The following is a 20,531-nucleotide window of genomic DNA, read 5'->3' as shown; positions in this document are numbered from 1 at the left end:
CCGTTATATTATAGATCTGACTATGCTGGACTCCACCAAGGCTTCAGATGTTGGAACCTAAATGATAATCTGCTGAAAGACTCACTCTGTGTCTCAGACCTTCTTGAGACTATAGACTCCTTCAAATATATGAGCATGATGAAAATGCCTTACCATTTAAATGGGAAGCACTCACATGTGTCCTCAGAGGTGTAATAATAAAACATAGATAAAAGCTCAAAAAAGGAGAGAACAGCTAAAGTCTCATTTGCTTGAGCGGATTGATCTCCTTGACAAACAACATAAATGATCTGCTTCCCTCCAGGTATACGCAGACCGCCTTAACGCTAGAATGGAGCTAAAGTAGTTTCATGGATGGGGTACTCGCAAATGTTGTGTAATTTCAGGGCACCTACTTATGTGGAAGCTTCCATTCTCGGTACTAGATATGGGGCCTCCTCGAGAAAATGACTTAAAATGTCGTACACTAAAGTTAATATATAAGGTGTGGGATAGGGGTAAAAATATTCTGGGGATTGAAAAGTACACAAACTATACTCCTTTATGGCACAACTATAACTTACCAGAGCTATAGAAGCTAAATAATATTAGTGAGTGGGAGGACCGGGGTACTAGAATAAACGTCCTACTGATGGACATCACCCAATAGATACCATTGCTAAAGCAGTGGATACAAAAGGTCTGTCTATTAACCCTTATTTATAGGCAGTTACTGGCCCTACATTTGGATAAATATCCTTTGATAGTTAAGAGAAAATGGGAGGAGGATGTAGGTCCGTTATCTGAGGAGCAATGGGGGAAATACTGGATTTGACACCGAATCTTTCATTGTCAGAGTCACAAAGATAGTCCCGAATTCTTCTCATTCATAGAGCATATAGATCCCAAAGTATTTTGTTTTAAATTGAAATAGAAACGGATGACACATGTCCTAGATGTGGTCAAAATGATGCCCACCTGATGCATATGACATGGAAATGTGTAAATATTGGCGACTACTGGAAGGGGGTGATCACTCTTGTACTATCTGTATTTGGGATACAACTTCAGTTGCAACCTAAAATTTGTATCCTAGGACTCCTGGGAGAGGACGTAGACCCAGACTCCATATGGTAGTAGCTAGCTCAGGAGTATTATTCCAAGCCAGAAAATTGTTGGAAATACATTGGATAGACAATTCTCCTCCAATGATAACAGAACTAAAATCCAGGATAAATGACACTCTACGCTTAAAAAGGGGATCTTATATTAAAGGAACGCTCTCAAGAAATTCATACAAATATGGGAGCAATGGTTAATTACCCCAGGTATTGCTTCAAAGAACCTTCACAGAAATACTATACTGGATCGTTTGTCCATTTCCTTACAGTAAGCCAGGAATTTATATCCTTATACCCAAGATGTCAGCAAATAATAATTGTCTCAGTCCACACAATTGCCCCTTCTTAGATATATTCTTTTTCTTTTGATGTCTCAATAGGAAAAAAAATAAGCCGTCAGGAAGTATTCAGATATTTATGTACAAATGTAAAATTAGTATTCCAAAACCTTGTACTATAGAGCGATATTGGGATTTATATCATTGTAAACCGGTTCTTGTATTGTTTACTGGTTTTTCTTTCTTTTTATTTTTTTTGTCACAAAGTTTATTTAAAAAACAAAATGTTGGTCTTTCTTAGTTTCGTTAAATAAAAATGATCTGATTGAAAAAAATAAATGAGGGAAGGTCTTTACTAGATCAAACGTATACAAAATATCAAGATCACATGTGAAGGTTCTCGTACGAATTCACAGATAAATGTGGTTGCTCATTGGCAAGGAGGTTACATCCACACGTGTAAAGGACATACGGCTCCAACATAAAAGGGGCACCCGGGCCAGAAACTCATAACCCCATTGACATAGAGGAAGCATTTAGTTGCCTTTATAGTTCGCTATGTAATATTCATGGACAATACCACGACATGCCACCTAATATTCTTGAAACTAAAAATGACAAATATATTATGGACACTGCCGTTCCTTCCTTACAGACCCCTGAGCAGGAGATACTAGACAAAGCTTTCACTGAACAAGAGATAGGAGAGGCCATTAAATCATTCCCTATCGGGAAGAGCTCTGGGCCAGATGGATTCAATAATAGATTTTATAAGATGTTTACACCTCTGTCATTACCATTTTTAGCCAAAGTGTTCAATAATATCTCAGAAGACTCCCTCTTTGCCCCCCAATCACTTAAGGCTCATATAATGGTTTCATCAAAGCCTGGAAAAGGACCAAATACCTGCCCTAATATTCATCCAATATCATTAAATAATGTAGACGTCAAAATATTCTCTAAAGTGGTTACAACACGGCTCTCCCACTATCTACCCTCAATTGTCAGCAACGTCATGCCTTCATTAAGGGTAGATAAGCTCGTGATAATAAAAATAAAACGTTGTTAATTTCACATGCAAAAAACAGGGGATCCCAATGTGCATTGTTTCTGCCTACGCCAAAAAAGCGTTCTACACAGTGCATTGGACTTTCTTGAAGAGCACCCTACCACAAATTAGGTTGGACTCTTTCTTGTTATCTAAAATTCTATCCTTCTATACTGACCCTAAAGCGATAGGGTAAACGGCCTTCTATATGACACATTTTCTATTAAAAAAGGGACGAGACAAGGGTGTCCCTTATCACCTCTGCCATACACATTGGTGATGGAACATTTAGCGGTAGCATTACACACAAATCCAGATATTAGTGGAGTTACTATAGGCTCACATCACTATAAACTAGCTCTACATGCAGACGACTTGTTGCTCTATGTTTCAAACCCAATGATCTCATTTCCCTCTATAATAAAGGAATTTGAATAACTCGGCCATGAAAGCAATTTTAAAGTCAACTACTCTAAAACAGAAGCCATGAACATAACTTTTAACCCTGAACTGACACAATAGCTCATTTCTAACTTCCCCTTTAAGTGTCAGAAAGACACAATTAAGTACCTGGGTATACAAATTCTGGGGAACTTGGATGATCTGTATCTTTTATATTATATCCCCCATCCTTGAACAAATGGTTAAAAATCAAATGAATTATAACTTGAAACCCTTGTCCTGGTTTGGTCGTATTAGTGTGATCAAAATGGACATTTTACCAGATCTTCTTTATATATTTCAGACCGTTGCGGTCTGCGTTCCTCAGACCTTTTTCTCCCGTCTCAACAATTCTAAGAGCAAGTTTGTATGGGGAACATCGAGTCCTAGGATACGTGTTAAAATATTGTGAAGAAACAGGAGGGAGGGTTAGGGAGCTGCAACACTGAATCCAAACAGGGTGAAGATAGTCCACTGAAGGGTGCCGGTCCGGCTGGTGAGCACAGACATATGAAGAAAACGAAAAGGAGAAAATCAGCACCCCAACAGGTAAAATATGAGAAAAATGTATTGGATCATTTAAAAAAACAAAAAAAAAAAGTAAAATTCTTATGTATTTCTGGCGCTAGGATTGCGCCCTTAGTTATAGCAGATGAGTAAAGGACAATGAAGTCATATATATATATATATATATATATATATATATATATATACAAGCACAATGGAGACACATGACATGAAATAAGAAATCAATTAGACATAAGTGTACAGGTGTGAGATCACAGGGTCCGAACATCGCAAATGCCATCAACTATAGCAACGGAAGGTGGGAGGATATACTGATTATAGAGGGACAGGAACATGTATGCATGAGATGGATGATAGATTCAGTATAGAGAATCGCAATAACAATGTCCAATAAACAGATAAAACGCATCAATGTCTAAATTGTTAATAGAAATATTGTTCTTATCGATCTGACACTCGTAAAAATATAATATAAAATAATATGCACAATAACCAATATGGAGAAACTATAAACCTATAACAATGAACATATAAAGGGGAAAAAAATAATGCCAATTAAAACTAATTACATAGTAGAGAATTTACAAGGAAATCCACCCGCATCTGATCTGGTGCAAAGTATAATATCCTGGCAAAGGATCATAGAGCCGCAGATATACCGAGCATTATCTGTCATATAACCGGGAGGCAAATAGATCATTGTAAAACAGACGAGAACAAGTACAGAACACTGGTGAGATTACTGTGGAGCATTGTAATGGCGAATCAGATTACTGTGGAGCATTGTAATGGCGAATCAGATTACTGTGGAGCATTGTAATGGCGAATCAGATTACTGTGGAGCATTGTAATGGCGAATCTGATTAGATGGAGCGTACAAATCCATGATATCCAGGAGCTGAATGTATAACAGATCAATGGCAATGGGAGACGTCTGCATAGAGTCTGATGGAAAACCTGATCATGAGGCTATAGATAGAGCAAGCATTTCTATCTGTATCAATGAAAAACAGGTAATTACATTATAATAAAACTGACAAAAACAAATATCTGATGCAGAACTGAATCGTGAAGCTGTGGATGTAGCGGGAATTTCTATCTGTATCAATGAAAAACAAATCATTGAATTATATTGCGAAAAAACGGACAAAAATAAATATATGAGAAATGGAAGATAAATAAGCTGCAGAACATTGCAATGGAAATACTCCGTCATTGCTGAAAAATCTTTAAGATATTTTCATCATTTATGTGCGTTCTGCTAAGATGAATCAGCAATGATAGCGCAATATACAGAAAGGCAAATAAGTACGCCGGCAAATAATAACCAGAAAAACACAAAATAAATTCAGAAAACCTGGAATGTCACCATATAGATGTCTGCTGGGAATAAACCAGTATGAATTTCATCAATAGATGTAAAACAGGTCATTGCGGAAATTCATTACCCGAAGGGTATTTAGTATTTACACGTCAGATCCAGAAGGCTTCACGCATATTAAGGTGTTTCTGTCTGTTTCCACCCCTTACCAGATAATTAACTTTTTCAAGACCAAAGAAAGAAAACTGTGTGAGATCATTATTCTGTATGGACACAATGTTTTGTTCCCCCGGAGTATGTGCTATTAGAACTGTTGATATTGGAAATCTGCTCCGGTGCTCTCTATGAATCCTACCAATTTGTATAAAACAATGTTGTCCACTATTCTGGAGGAAGGCATTTATTTGTCGGGGTTTAATAACAAAATTCAGCTCTGGCTGTTACCTGATTATCCCATTTTTCATGGGCTCCCCAAAACACAAAAGGGTTTCTCCCCCCCACCCTTCGCCCTATTATCTTGGGTATGGGTTCATTGAATGAGAATTTAAGACAATGGCTGGTGAACATTTGTATCCTCTGGTTATTCCAACACCAGGCTATGTGAAAGATACTACGTCTGTCCTGAGGGGTTTTGACAGGTTCGTGTGGCAGGAAGAATATAGGTTTGTCACCAGCAATGTTGTCAACTTGTATTCCTCCATCCCTCCCGCATTGGCCGTCATTGCCGTTCAACACCATTTAAATAAATATAGTGGATATTCTGTGAATTTAAAAAGGTTCATTATAACATAAAATATTTGTTGTCCCACAACAATTTTATGTTTGATTCTAAATATCATTTATAAGTATTTGGAGCCCCCATCGGCTCCAAATTCTCACCATCTTTGGCTATGCTGTACATGTCGTGGTGGGAAGAAATTAAATTTTTTTCTGATGATAATCCATTTTTGAGCACATTTTTTGGTTTGGTAGATATGTTGATGATGTACTTTTGGTATGGTGAGGTGACCCCCAGTTGGTGTCACAATTTGTTTTATATTTGAATTCTTATTCCTTAAATTTAAAATTCACTGTCGGCGAACCTTTGATTTTTCCACTCCATTTCTGGATATTTTCCTGACAGGGATAGTAACATCTTATAAAGTGGACACCACACTCTATAGAAAACCTTTGTCAGGCAACACATTACTGTTGTCTTCCAATTCTCAACTTAATCTATACAGTTCGCAGGGACGACTCAGCATAGTTGGAGAGAAGCACTCCGATGCCGTTCAGCGAATGTGACCCATGCTACACAAAATATGTAACTTCCAACATAAGTGCTGATCCATCCTCCGTGGATTCTTTTATGCCTAAGGGGAGACCTGTCCACATACCCCCTGTGATGACATCACGGGGGCTAGTCTCCAGCCTTCATATTTTTATTAGATATCTGTTTTTTGCAATAACTTATCATGGATTGATCGTAGAGGCCCAAAAGTGACTCCATATGTTCTGTTATGATTTTACCTTTCTCTAAAGACCACACACGGTATAGCTGCCGTCTACTATTTTGTTACTTTTGTGCCACAGCTCCCCAGAGGGGCTTACAGTGACTGTTAGATATCCATATTGTTCCTTAGCTGACCCTGCCACCCAAAATATAGGCCCCATTATTATCAGACATATGGAACTTTAGTTATTCCATATTCCATATTGGCTTCGGGCCGTCTGCAGGCCTTTGTTACATTCCTTTTGAAGCACTGAGAATAAAACCTTCTCAGTTAGCTGTAAATCTATCACAAGCCTGTGTTAATTGGGTTTGGTAGCAGCTTTTGGGCCAGCATTTGCTTGCAAGGCCCTTCTCATATGTGTGTTGATTTGCATAGAGGCCACTGGCCAAAGTGTCAGCTCTTCTTCCATGGACAATTACTATAGGGGAAGAGGGAAGAGGAGTCTGAGAGAGACTTCTTAATATCTATGACAGGGGAGAAGAAAAGATTTTCAATATTTCCATTACAATCTGTTTTTCATTGATACAGAGAGAAATGCTTGCTATACATATAGCCTCACGATCAGGTTTTGCATCAGACACTATGCAGACGTATCCCATTGCAATTGATATGTTATACAGTACAGACCAAAAGTTTGGACACACCTCATTTAAAGATTTTTCTGTATATTCATGACTATGAAGGCATCAAAACTATGAATTATCACATGTGGAATTATATAGTTAACAAAAAAAGTGTGAAACAACTGAAAATATGTCTTATATTCTAGGTTCTTCAAAGTAGCCTCCTTTTGCTTTGATGACTGCTTTGCACACTCTTGACATTCTCTTGATGAGCTTCAAGAGGTAGTCACCGGAAATGGTTTTCACTTCACAGGTGTGCCCTGTCAGGTTTAATAAGTGGGATTTCTTGCCTTATAAATGGGGTTGGGACCATCAGTTGTGTTGTGCAGAAGTCTGGTGGATACACAGCTGATAGTCCTACTGTATAAACTTTAAAAAATTAAGGTCAGTCAGTGCGAAAAATTGGGAAAACTTTGAAAGTGTCCCCAAGTGCAGTTCCAAAACCATCAAGCTCTACAAAGAAACTGGCTCACATGAGGACCGCCCCAGTAAAGGAAGACCAGCCTCAGAAATCGCAGGTTAACAGCAGCTGAGATTAGAGATCAGGTCAATGCCACACAGAGTTCTAGCAGCAGACACATCACTTCAACAACTGTTATTGTGCAGCAGGCCTTTATGGTAAAATAGCTGCTAGGAAACCACTGCTAAGGACAGGCAACAAACAGAAGAGACTTGTTTGGGCTAAAGAACACAAGGAATGGACATTAGACCAGTGGAAATCTGTGCTTTGGGCTGATGAGTCCAAATTTGAGATCTTTGGTTCAACCACCGTGTCTTTGTGCGACGCAGAAAAGGTGAACGGATGGACTCTACATGCCTGGTTCCCACCGTGAAGCATGGAGGAGGAGGTGTGATGGTGTGGGGGTGCTTTGCTGGTGACACTGTTGGGGATTTATTCAAAATTGAAGGCATACTGAACCAGCATGGCAACCACAGCATCTTGCAGCGGCATGCTATTCCATCCGGTTTGCGTTTAGTTGGACCATCATTTATTTTTCAACAGGACAATGACCCCAAACACACCTCCAGGCTGTGTAAGGGCTATTTGACCAAGGAGAGTGATGGGGTGCTACGCCAGATGACTTGGCCTCCACAGTCACCAGACCTGAACCCAATCGAGATGGTTTGGGGTGAGCTGGACCACAGAGTGAAGGCAAAAGGGCCAACAAGTGCTAAGCATCTCTGGGAACTCCTTCAATATTGTTGGAAGACCATTTCCGGTGACTACCTCTTGAAGCTCATCAAGAAAATGCCAAGAGTGTGCAAAGCAGTCATCAAAGCAAAATGTGGCTACTTTGAAGAACCTAGCATATAAGACATAATTTCAGTTGTTTCACACTTTTTTGTTAAGTATGTGTAACGTGTTAATTCATAGTTTTGATGCCTTCAGTGTGAATGTACAATTTTCATAGTCATGAAAATACAGAAAAATCTTTAAATGAGAAGGTGTGTCCAAACTTTTGGTCTGTACTGTACATCCAACTCCTGGATAGTATGGATTTGTACGCTCCATCTAATCTGATTCACCATTGCAATGTTCTACAGTAATCTCACCAGTGTTCTGTACTTGTTTTGTCTGTTTTACAATGATGCATCTATTTGCCTCCCGTTGATATGATAGATAATGCTCGGTATATCTGCGGCTCTATGATCCTTTGCCAGGATATTATGCTTTGCACCAGATCAGATGCGGGTGTATTTCCTAACATCGGTGGTTTTCACCCAAATTTCCTGCAATAAACAGTTTATATACAGGGTGGGATACAAATATGCATGAACAAGAGTATGAGGTTTAATTCTATGTTCCTTGTATGTAGTATTATTTGGTCATTATCTGGTGGTAATATGTGGTCTGGTCATGGTGTGGTGGTACTTGTTCCTTGTATGTGGTGTTGTTCGGTCACTATGTGGTGGTAAAATGTGGTCCGGCCATGGTGTGGTGGTATTTGCTCCTTGTATGTAGTATTATTTGGTCACTATGTGGTGATATGTGGTCTAGTCATCGTGTGTCGGTATTCTTTGTATGTGGTATTATTTGGTCACTATGTGGTGGTAATATGCAGTCCGGCCATGGTGTGACGGTTTTTGTCCCTTTGTATGTGATATTATTGGAAAAAATCTATGTGACATATTCCCTTAAAGAAAAATATACCTAAATAGAGTACTGGATATTTTAAGAAATGTTTAATAGGTTAGAGTAGAGTAGGGCCCTGCCAGAAGAGTCTACCTTGTCGTGGCGGCGGCTTACAAAATCTTTTGGCCAAAACAAAAGCTGCTGCTATATATGTGATATGGTGTTCTATGGGAACTGTTAGGGTATGTGCACATGGTCAGGAGCCGCTGTGTGTTTGACACTGCATGCTTATGCAGCATCAAACCTGCAGCAGTCTGGTGTTACAGCATAGTAGATAGGATTTCTAGAAATCCCATGTCTACTATGCGACTCTGTGCACCTATGGATCACCCACGGAAACTGACATGCAGTACGTCTTTCAGACCTGCAGCATGTCAATTTCTCTTGCGGGTCCACATGTGGACTTTCTCCACAGACTAACATCTATGAGAAAACTCCACATGTGCAAAAAAAAAATCGTGCCACTCGATTGCATAAATTGAGGGCAGAAGCCGCACGGCTATCCCGCAGCTTCGGTGCTGCAGGCGCCTCCTGAGCGTGGGCACATACCCTTAATGTGTGATTGATAAGGATGTGGTGCAGAAGTGTTTTTCCAAGAGTGGGCGGTGTGACTGTGGAAGGTTTGAGGAGTGGAGGTGGAGCTGGGGTGGAGCCTGGGCGGAGTCTCAAGGGGCCCGAAATTTTATTGACCAGTATGGGGCCTGAAATTCCTGGCGGCAGCACGGCACATATACATACACTTATATACTAATCTTTCATGATATCACGGTCTTCTGGAGAGGGCTGCAGAACGCACTGTGGAGGAGGGGACACAGCAGACAGGACTGATTTCAGCTTCCTGCCCCTGCGTGCTGTCCGATGCTGTGGACTCTCCTCCCTCACCCTCTACTCTTTGAGGAAATGCTGCTGGGAAAGGAACAGCAGGAGGCAGAAGAGCCACTGTAAGACCCTGCAGGAGGACAGACACAGCAGTCAATGAGCGCTCTCATCAGTCTGATGGGGCAGCGTTCATTGGCCAGCAGCCTCTCTCCTGCATGACATGCCCCATTTTTCAATGCCCGCACTCTGCCCAGGGTATCAAAAATCATTACGGCTGGGAGTGGACGGGGTTAAGCAGCATCAGCCCTCAGTCAAGGGGCCCCATAGCAGCTGCGTGGTCTAATGCCTGAGCACTACTCCCCTTCCTGCATGGGCCCCCGTCCACCTCTGGGCCCGGGTGCATCGGTGGTGTGTCCGCCCCTGGCTGAGCCCCTCGCTGCGGCTCTGAGCAAATGTAATATTATTTACACACAAACGAGTGGTAAAGAAATCAGTGAGACCCCTGTGGGATAAGAACGCAAGAATGCCCATTACACCCTCAGATGACTTCCCTGGTGGGTACAGTGTCCGAAATGGGGTCATTTTAGGGGGTCGTATGTTCTTTACACCTAGAGGGCTTTGCTTTTGGCCGCTCCGTACACACATGGCTCCGCTCCGTACACCTCGTACACACATGGCTCCGCTCCGTACACACAGCTCCGCTCTGTACACCTCGTAAACACGCGGCTCTGCTCCCTACAACTCGTACACGTGCGTCTCTGCTCCGCAGTTCTCTACTCCGTACACCTCGTACACACAGTTCCGCTCCGTACATGCGCGGCTCCGCTCCGTACACCTCGTACACACACGGCTCCGCTCCGTACACCTCGTACACACACGGCTCCGCTCCGTACACCTCGTACACACGTGGCTCCGCTCCGTACGCCTCGTACACACGTGGCTCCGCTCCGTACGCCTCGTACACACGTGGCTCCGCTCCGTACGCCTCGTACACACGCGGCTCCGCTCCGTACGCCTCGTACACGCGCGGCTCCGCTCCGTACTCCTCGTACACGCGCGGCTCCGCTCCGTACGCCTCGTACACGCTCGGCTCCGCACGCCTCGTACACGCTCGGCTCCGCTCCGTACGCCTCGTACACGCGCGGCTCCGCTCCGTACGCCTCGTACACGCGCGGCTCTGCTCCATACACCTCGTACACACACGGCTCTGCTCCGTACACCTCGTACACACGCGGCTCTGCTCCGTACACCTCGTACACACACGGCTCTGCTCCGTACACCTCGTACACACACGGCTCTGCTCCGTACACCTCGTACACACGCAGCTCTGCTCCGTACACCTCGTACACACGCGGCTCTGCTCCGTACACCTCGTACACACACGGCTCTGCTCCGTACACCTCGTACACACGCAGCTCTGCTCCGTACACCTCGTACACACACGGCTCTGCTCCGTACACCTCGTACACACACGGCTCTGCTCCGTACACCTCGTACACACGCGGCTCTGCTCCGTACACCTCGTACACACGCGGCTCTGCTCCGTACACCTCGTACACACGCGGCTCTGCTCCGTACACCTCGTACACACGCGGCTCTGCTCCGTACACCTCGTACACGCGCGGCTCTGCTCCGTACACCTCGTACACACGCGGCTCCGCTCCGTACACCTCGTACACGCGCGGCTCCGCTCCGTACACCTCGTACACACGCGGCTCTGCTCCGTACACCTCGTACACACGCGGCTCCGCTCCGTACACCTCGTACACGCGGCTCTGCTCCGTACACCTCGTACACACGCGGCTCCGCTCCGTACACCTCGTACACACGCGGCTCTGCTACATCCACACTGTAAACCCCTCCTGACCCCACACATAAACTTCAGCTCATCCAGCACCATGACAACCAGCACAGCAGAGTCCTGCATCCACTGAGGCCCCTGATCATGTGACCCCTGACTCCTCCCCTCCTGTGACCTCATCACAGCTCCTGTGCGCACAGAGCAGCCATATATGTGGTGGCGGCTCTGCAGGTGGAGGTATGTGGAGACCCCCATTACTGGGCGCAGGGGGCATTAACCCCTTCAGCACCGAGACTCTTTTGGGGTCTTGTGTTGCCCCTTTATAAGAATCATAAGGTTTTTGTTCTGTTTCATGTAATAGATACATGCGACCCAACTATGGAGACAGGAAGGGAGGAAACGTATTGTTCTCATAGTACAGGACCCCTTTACTGGCCCCACACAGTGTAATGCCCCCATTATGCCCCTTATGCAGGCTGTATGATGCCCCCACACAGTGTAATGCCCCCATTATGCCCCTTATGCAGTATGTATGATGCCCCATACAGTGTAATGCCCCCATGATGCACCTTATGCAGTATGTATGATGCCCCCACACAGTATAATGCCCCCATTATGCCCCTTATGTGGGATGTATGATGCCCCAACACAGTGCAATGCCCCCATTATGCCCCTTATGCAGTATGTATGATGCCCCACACAGTGTAATGCCCCCATTATGCCCTTTATGTGGGATGTATGATGCCCCCACACAGTGTAATGCCCCCATTATGCCCTTTATGTGGGATGTATGATGCCCCCACACAGTGTAATGCCCCCATTATGCCCTTTATGTGGGATGTATGATGCCCCCACACAGTGTAATGCCCCCATTATGCCCCTTATGCTTAATGTATGATGCCCCCACACAGTGTAATGCCCCCATTATGCCCCTTATGCAGTATGTATGTTGCGCCACACAGTGTAATGCCCCCATTATGCCCCTTATGCGGGATGTATGATGCCCCAACACAGTGTAATGCCCACATTATGCCCCTTATGCAGGATGTATGATGCCCCCACATAGTGTAATGCCCCTTATGCAGTATGTAAGATGCCCCCACACAGTGTAATGCCCCCATTATGGCTCTTATGCAGTATGTGTTATGCCCCCCACACAGTGTAATGCCCCCATTATGCCCCTTATGCAGGATGTATGATGTTCCCACACAGTGTAATGCCCCCATTATGTCCCTTATGCAGGATGTATGATGTTCCCACACAGTGTAATGCCCCCATTATGTCCATTATGCAGGATGTATGATGCCCCCACACAGTGTAATGCCCCGATTATGCCCCTTATGCAGTATGTATGATGCCGCACACAGTGTAATGCCCCCATTATGCCCCTTATGCAGTATGTATGATGCCCCACACAGTGTAATGCCCCCAGTATGCCCCTTATGCGGGATGTATGATGCCTCAACACAGTGTAATGCCCCCATTATGCCCCTTATGCAGGATGTATGATGCCCCCACCCAGTGTAATGCCCCCATTATGCCCCTTATGCAGTATGTATGATGCCCCACACAGTGTAATGCCCCCATTATGCCCCTTATGCGGGATGTATGATGCCCCCACAGTGTAATGCCCCCATTATGCCCCTTATGCAGTATGTATGATGCCCCCACACAGTGTAATGCCCCCATTATGCCCCTTATGCAGGATGTTTGGTGCCCCCACACAGTGTAATGCCCCCATTATGCCCCTTATGCAGTATGTATGATGCCCCCACACAGTGTAATGCCCCCATTATGCTCCTTATGCAGGATGTTTGGTGCCCCCACACAGTGTAATGCCCCTTATGCAGTATGTATGATGCCCCCACACAGTGTAATGCCCCCATTATGCCCCTTATGCAGAATGTATGATGCCCCCCACACAGTTTAATGTTCCGGGACGTACTAAAAAGAATGAAGATCAGGAATAAATAAAAAGAATGAACATAAAAACTTGCAGGTCTAAACATATGGAGAGATATAATGGATTTCTTGTGTATCTTCCACATGGGATGGACATGAAATATATCAGGATTACAAGGGAATGAACACATTCCAAACAGGTGTATATTATATTCCTACACTACCACCATCCCCCCACACACAGTATAATATTTCCACAGTACCGCCTGAGGTCCTGCTGTTGGAATAATCCCTCTGCCTGCTCCCCTACATGTAGACCCTCGAGCATGTATACACTCATGTAGGGGAGCAGGCCTTACTAGATATCGAGGCTTTGTACAGTAATATACCGCATGAGGATGATATCAGAGGAGTAAGTCGTTTCTTGAAATCAAGATCAATAGAGTGTAGCAGACATAATGACTTCATGGAGGATCTTCTAAAACTGACTCTTACTCACAACATATTTCTTTTTGACAGGAAGTACTACCACCAGTTCAGGGGTACTGCGATGGGGAGCCCCTGTGCCCCCTCGTATGCTAACCTATTCCTGGGCTCATAGGAGGAAACCACAATATTCAGGGATGATCATAAGTGGTGGCATCCATATATTGGGGTATGATATAGATATATTGACAACATTTTTATCATCTGGTCAGAGACGAGTGAACAATTTCTTGAATTTGTCAGGGAACTCAATATTCATACAGTGGGACTTAGATTTATATCAGAGTTTAATTATTACGAGTTGCCTTTCCTGGATGTACCAATCAAGAAAGAACAGGATGGGACCCTAGGGACACTCATCTACCATTAACCTATGAGCACTAATAAACTATTAAATTACTAAAAAAAAAAACGAGCAATATCCATGGGGCCAATATTTACAGTTGAGTAGAAACTGCTCTAATGTCACAGATATTAATATACCGGCAATAGACATGAACACCAGATTCAAGGAATAAGGTACCCACTGTTCATTTTGGATTCTGCACGATTGTTTGCAGAAAAACAGGAGAGACAGACACTCCTCCATGCCTAACCAAGACACCAAGAAAAATATGGGATAACACAAGTAATAGAAACTTGTCACAATCACAGTGACCGTATCTTTAATATCCTCAGAAAACACTAGTATGTACTTGTGGTCGACCCGGACCTGAGGGTGCTGTGGGATCTAATCCCACACCGTAGGAATTAGCACGAGCACTCGGTCTCCCGGATTGAATTGGATCACTCTGGCTGACCAGTTGTAGACTCTGGCATGAGCTTCTTGTGCCTGGAGGAGATGTTCTTTCATAATGGGCATCACCTTCGCAATCCTCTCCTGCATCAGAGCGACGGGCGCGATGACACTCCTGTGGGACTAGACCTCTGCTTCCTAGGTTTCCTTTGCAACATCCAGGAGACCCCGCGGATGTCAGCCATACAGGAGTTTGAATGGCGAGAACCCTGTAGAGACCTGTGGAACCTCTCGGATGGAGAACAAGAGATACGGTAGGAGACAATCCCAGTTTCTGCGGCCCTTTCTATGGCCTTTCTCAGCATACTCTTCAGACCTTTCGACAAGGCCATCTGTCTTAGGATGGTATACTGAAGTCCTCACCTGGGAGAATTGCAGGACTTTGCATAACTCCCTCATCACCTTACTCATAAAGGGAGTTCCCTGGTCGGTGAGTGTCTCCCTTTGGTGAGCCTGTTTGGGGAAAAAACGTGGACTAACTCGCAGGCTATACTCTTTGCGATGGAGTCTCTCAATGGAATCGCTTCAGGAAAGCGTGTGGCATAGTCCAGGATAACCAATATACACTGCTCAAAAAATAAAGGGAACACTCAAATAACATCCTAGATCTGAATGAATGAAATATTCTCATTGAATACTTTGTTCTGTACAAAGTTGAATGTGCTGACAACAAAATCACACAAAAATCATCAATGGATGGATTTGGAGTCACCCCCAAAATTAAAGTGGAAAAACACACTACAGGCTGCTCCAACTTTGATGTAATGTCCTTAAAACAGGTCAAAATGAGGCTCAGTATTGTGTGTGGCCTCCACATGCCTGTTTGACCTCCCTACAGTTCCTGGGCATGTTCCTGATGAGGCGGCGGATGGTCTCCTGTGGGATCTCCTCCCAGACCTGGACTAAAGCATCCGCCAACTCCTGGACAGTCTGTGGTGCAATGTGACGGTGGATGGAGCGAGACATGATGTCCCAGATGTGCTCAATCGGATTCAGGTCTGGGGAACGAGCAGGCCAGTCCATAGCTTCAATGCCCTCATCTTGCAGGAACTGCTGACACACTCCAGCCATATGAGGTCTGACATTGTCCTGCATTAGGAGGAACCCGGGGCCAACCGCACCAGCATATGGTCTCACAAGGGGTCTGAGGATCTCATCTCGGTACCTAATGGCAGTCTGGCGAGCTCATGGAGGGCTGTTCTTCCCTCCAAAGAAATGCCACCCCACACCATTACTGACCCACTGCCAAACCGGTCATGCTGAAGGATGTTGCAGGCTGCAGATCGCTCTCCATGGCGTCTCCAAACTCTGTCACATCTGTCACGTGCTCAGTGTGAACCTGCTTTCATCTGAGAAGAGCACAGGGCAACAGTGGCGACTTTACCAATCCTGGTGTTCTTTGGCAAATGCCAAACGTCCTGCACGGTGTTGGGCTGTGAGCACAACCCCCATCTGTGGATGTCGGGCCCTCATACCACCCTCATGGAGTCGGTTTCTAACCGTTTGTGCAGACACATGCACATTTGTGGCTTGCTGTAGGTCATTTTGCAGGGCTCTGGCAGTGCTCCTCCTGTTCATCCTTGCACAAAGGAGGAGATAGCGGTCCTGCTGCTGGGTTGTTGCTCTCCTACAGCCCCCTCCACCTCTCCTGGTGTACTGGCCTGTCTCCTGGTAGTGCCTCCAGCCTCTGGACACTACGCTGACAGACACAGCAAACCTTCTTGCCAGAGCTCGCATTGATGTGCCATCCTGAAGGAGATCCCACAGGAGACCATCCGCAACTTCATCAGGAGCATGCCCAGGCATTGTAGGGAGGTCATACAGGCACGTGGAGGCCACACACAATACTGAGCCTCATTTTGACTTGTTTTAAGGACATTACATCAAAGTTGGAGCAGCCTGTAGTGTGTTTTTCCAATTTTGGGAGTGGCTCCAAATCCAGGCCCCCATTGGTTAATAAATTTGATTTCATTGATGATTTTTGTGTGATTTTGTTGTCAGCACATTCAACTTTGTACAGAACAAAGTATTCAATGAGAATATTTCATTTATTCAGATCTAGGATGTGTTATTTGAGTGTTCCGTTTATTTTTTTGAGCAGTGTATATTGATGTTGCCCACGAGCAGATTCAATCAGGGGACCAACCAATTTCCATAGCAATTCTCTTGAATGCTCTACAATAATGGGCAAAGGCACAAGGGGACTTCGAAAGTGAGAGGTGGGGGCGGTTAACTGGCGTGTAGGGCAAGACTTGCAATACTTACATCCGGGCCAATAGAACCTCTGCACAATCTGTTCCTGCGTTTTTTCCACTCCCAGATATCCCCCCAAGACATGTCAATGGGTCATGTCCAACATCTTCTGTCTATAGGGGCCCGGCACTATTAACTGCTCCACTCGCTCCTCCCTCACTTTCTTGACCCGGTACAACGACTCCCCACTCATCATAAAATGGGGAAACCTTGTGTCAGCCCCCGGCTCCTGTGTAACCCCATTTATAACAGTGACATTATTAAAGGCTTCCTTCAGAGTTAGGTCCCTATGTTGGGCAAACCCAAAATTCTCGCTGGTAACCCCTAACTCCGGAATGGCAGACACAAAAGGGAAACCTGTCTGACTCTGGGTGTGGTGATACCTCCTCAGGGTTAACTGGTTTATCTGAGCCAGCGAACCTGGAACTCTTCCCCCACACATCCCAAAACAAACAAAAGTCCCAGCCTATAGTAATAGGGTGCAAGAAGTCCTGAACGACGCCGACCTCGTAGGACTCGGTACTGTGAGCCATTTCAATGTCTACTCTGGCCATGGGGTAGTCCTTAGCATCACCATGAATGCACCGAACGCCAACTTTTTTTCCCTGGGATCATTTGAAGAGGAAGGGTGGCCATCATAAGGGTCACCAGACTCCCGGATTCTAGCAGTGATGTTACATCCTGTCCATTCACCTTCACAGTACATGCTTGTGGCCCCTCGCTGGGTTGACACTTCACACTGTAGGTCGGATAACCGATAAGCATAATATGAACAATGGCGTCCTATGCTGCAGTCCATCGGCTCAGCGGACAATGGGCGGCTATATGGCCTGAGCCGTGGCACCTCCAGTAAACAACATCACCTGTAGGGACCCTAGGCACCACCTCCCCCGCCCCTTTGGACCTTGGATGGCCCACCCCCTTTTCAGTCTCTGCCCCCTGTTGGGAACCCCAGTATGGAGTGGGCTGCCTTCCCAAGGAACCTTCAACCCCCTGGTATCTCTCGACCAGTCCAACCAGGTCATCCGCATTCCAAGGATCACCCTGGGCAACCCAAGTCTGTATGGGCCTTGGCAGGGAGTGCACAAACCAGTCCATCACCACCCGCTCTACCATCTGCGCAGGTGTAGGGGAATCCGGTACCAGCAACTTCTGGACCAGGTGCAACAGGTCAAACATTTGGAAACTAGGTGGTTTGTCCCGATGATTACCCCAGCGGTGAACCCACTGCTCCCTGATAGTCATTGTCACCCCCAAGTGGGCGAGAATCTCAGTTTTTAGCTTGCCATACCCTTTGGCGTCCTGCAAAGCTAAATCATAGTACACCTTCTGGGGCTCTCCCGTCAAGTATGGTGCCAATACCTCAGCCCACTGCTCTGGCATAAGTTTCTCCCTCTCAGCGACCCTTTCAAACACCGTTAGGAAGGCCTGAACGTCATCCACCAAGGTCATTTTCTGCAATGCCAATTGTGACATCCAGAATTGGTGCTGTTGCAGAGTGTGACATGCAGAAGTAGTGCTGTTGCTTTAAAAGCATTCAGCAACTATTAGCAGTAACACAAGCACATGAGACAGGAAGTGTTGTGCTCCAGAAGCATCCAGCAACTAGAGGGGTTAACACAGTCACAGGAGTGCAGTGTCCATTTTAGGACATGATCAGATATCAAAATCAAACATCATAATGATGTCAGTTTGAGGCTAAATACCCTGTCTGACAAATGTTTCTCACAAGTGACTTTGATAAGTGACTATTACAACTGTAATAATAATAATAATAAAAAAAGTCACTGTTCGCTGATGGGACTTGAACCTAAAATTCTGTATCCAGACACCAGTGCACTAACCACTGAGCTATTAACTCAGTTGAAGAAACCTAGGAGTTCCATTTGGTTATATGATTTTCAGTGCAAATCTGATTGAAACTCATTGGGACTTATGCACAGACTGCTAGCCAGACAGATTCAAATGATGTTTGATTTTGATGTGTGAGTCTGATGTGTAAGTTTCTTCAAACATCAGAATCACAATGACTTTTAGTCACCCTGAGTAGTTTCATGGTTGATCTCATAAGACAAGAAAAGCTGCCAGTTACTATCACTTGCCTGGATAGCTCAATGGTAAGGCATCAACCTCTGAAACTAAAGTGTCACAGTTCAAATCCCAATAGAAATATTATTATTATTATTTTTTTTTTAACTATCCCTATTTAGCACACAAACTACAGGGGTGTTTTACTTTTAATATCTGACATTTTGATTGTCATCCTGACGTGCTAAGAGTTTTAGACACGCTGTCTATTAGCATGGTAAATTACATAGCCAAAGTAAATTGGGAGGCACTAATTTACTAAATATCTATTTCCAAGTGACTGTTCATTTGCATAATTTCTTAAAGGGGTCTAATGATAAAATTTCTTTATTGTCAATTTTTCTTTCCATCCACCCAACAACTGGCTGCAAACTCACAAATTACTTTTGCTATGTAATTATTATAATTATATATCACTATTATTATTTATTATTATAGCGCCATTTATTCCATGGCGCTTTACATGTGAAAAAGGGGTATAATACAAGAACAATTACAAGAATCTTGAACACAATGTGACAGCGACTGGTACAGGAGGAGCGAGGACCCTGCCTGCGAGGGCTCACAATCTACGAGGGATGGGTGAGGATACAGTAGGTGAGGGTAGAGCTGGTCGTGCAGCGGTATGGTGGAGCGGTGGTTACTGCAGGTTGTAGGCTTGTCGGAAGAGGTGGGTCTTCAGGTTCCTTTTGAAGGTTTCCACGGTAGGCGAGAGTCTGATACGTTGGGGTAGAGCGTTCCAGAGTAGGGCGGAAGCACGGGAGAAATCTTGTATACTGTTGTGAGAGGAGGAGATAAGAGGGGAGTAGAGCAGGAGATCTTGTGAGGATCGGAGGTTGCGTGCAGGTATGTAACGGGAGACTAGGTCGGAGATATATGGAGGAGACAGGTTGTGAATGGCTTTGTATGTCATGGTTAGGGTTTTGAACTGGAGTCTCTGAGCAATGGGGAGCCAGTGAAGAGATTGACAGAGAGGAGAGGCCGGGGAATAGCGGGGGGACAGGTTGATTAGTCGAGCAGCAGAGTTTAGGATAGATTGGAGGGGTGCGAGAGTGTTAGAGGGGAGGCCACAGAGCAGGAGGTTGCAGTAGTCAAGGCCGGAGATGATGAGGGCGTGCACTAGTGTTTTTGGAATGTAGATTTAGATCGGTCAGTTGGGAGGGTTGAATGAGATGGCGGAAAGATGATGAATTCTGTTTTGTCCATGTTAAGTTTTAGAAATCTAGCAGAGATGAAATAGCGGACAGATATTGTGGGATTTTGGTTAGTAGGGAGGTGATATCGGGTCCAGAGAGGTAGATCTGTGTGTCATCAGCATAGAGGTGATAATGAAAGCTATGAGACTCTATGAGCTGTCCCAGGCCTAAGGTGTAGATGGAGAAGAGCAGGGGTCCTAGAACTGAACCTTGGGGGACACCGA

The 20,531-nt window shown here is 44.9% G+C and overlaps 2 protein-coding genes across 2 annotated transcripts in view; one reads left to right on the top strand and one right to left on the bottom strand.

Moving 5' to 3' along the window:
* Window positions 1-20,531, bottom strand: part of LOC141178644 (uncharacterized) — a 1,052,471-nt gene that overhangs the window by 220,235 nt on the left and 811,705 nt on the right. The window lies entirely within an intron of this gene.
* The window catches only part of LOC141178643 (uncharacterized), a 45,980-nt gene continuing 37,211 nt past the window's right edge, over window positions 11,763-20,531 (top strand). Inside the window, exon 1 of the mRNA XM_073660532.1 lies at window positions 11,763-11,823. The gene's annotated coding sequence lies outside the window, so the exon portion shown is untranslated. The remainder of the gene's footprint in view (window positions 11,824-20,531) is intronic.

Source organism: Phyllobates terribilis, unplaced genomic scaffold (genome assembly GCF_046119375.1).
Source record: "Phyllobates terribilis strain yellow unplaced genomic scaffold, ASM4611937v1 Scaffold_29__1_contigs__length_15306474, whole genome shotgun sequence".
In the NCBI taxonomy this organism is placed as follows: Eukaryota; Metazoa; Chordata; class Amphibia; order Anura; family Dendrobatidae; genus Phyllobates; species Phyllobates terribilis.
This window is presented reverse-complemented; position numbering and strand designations above follow the sequence as displayed.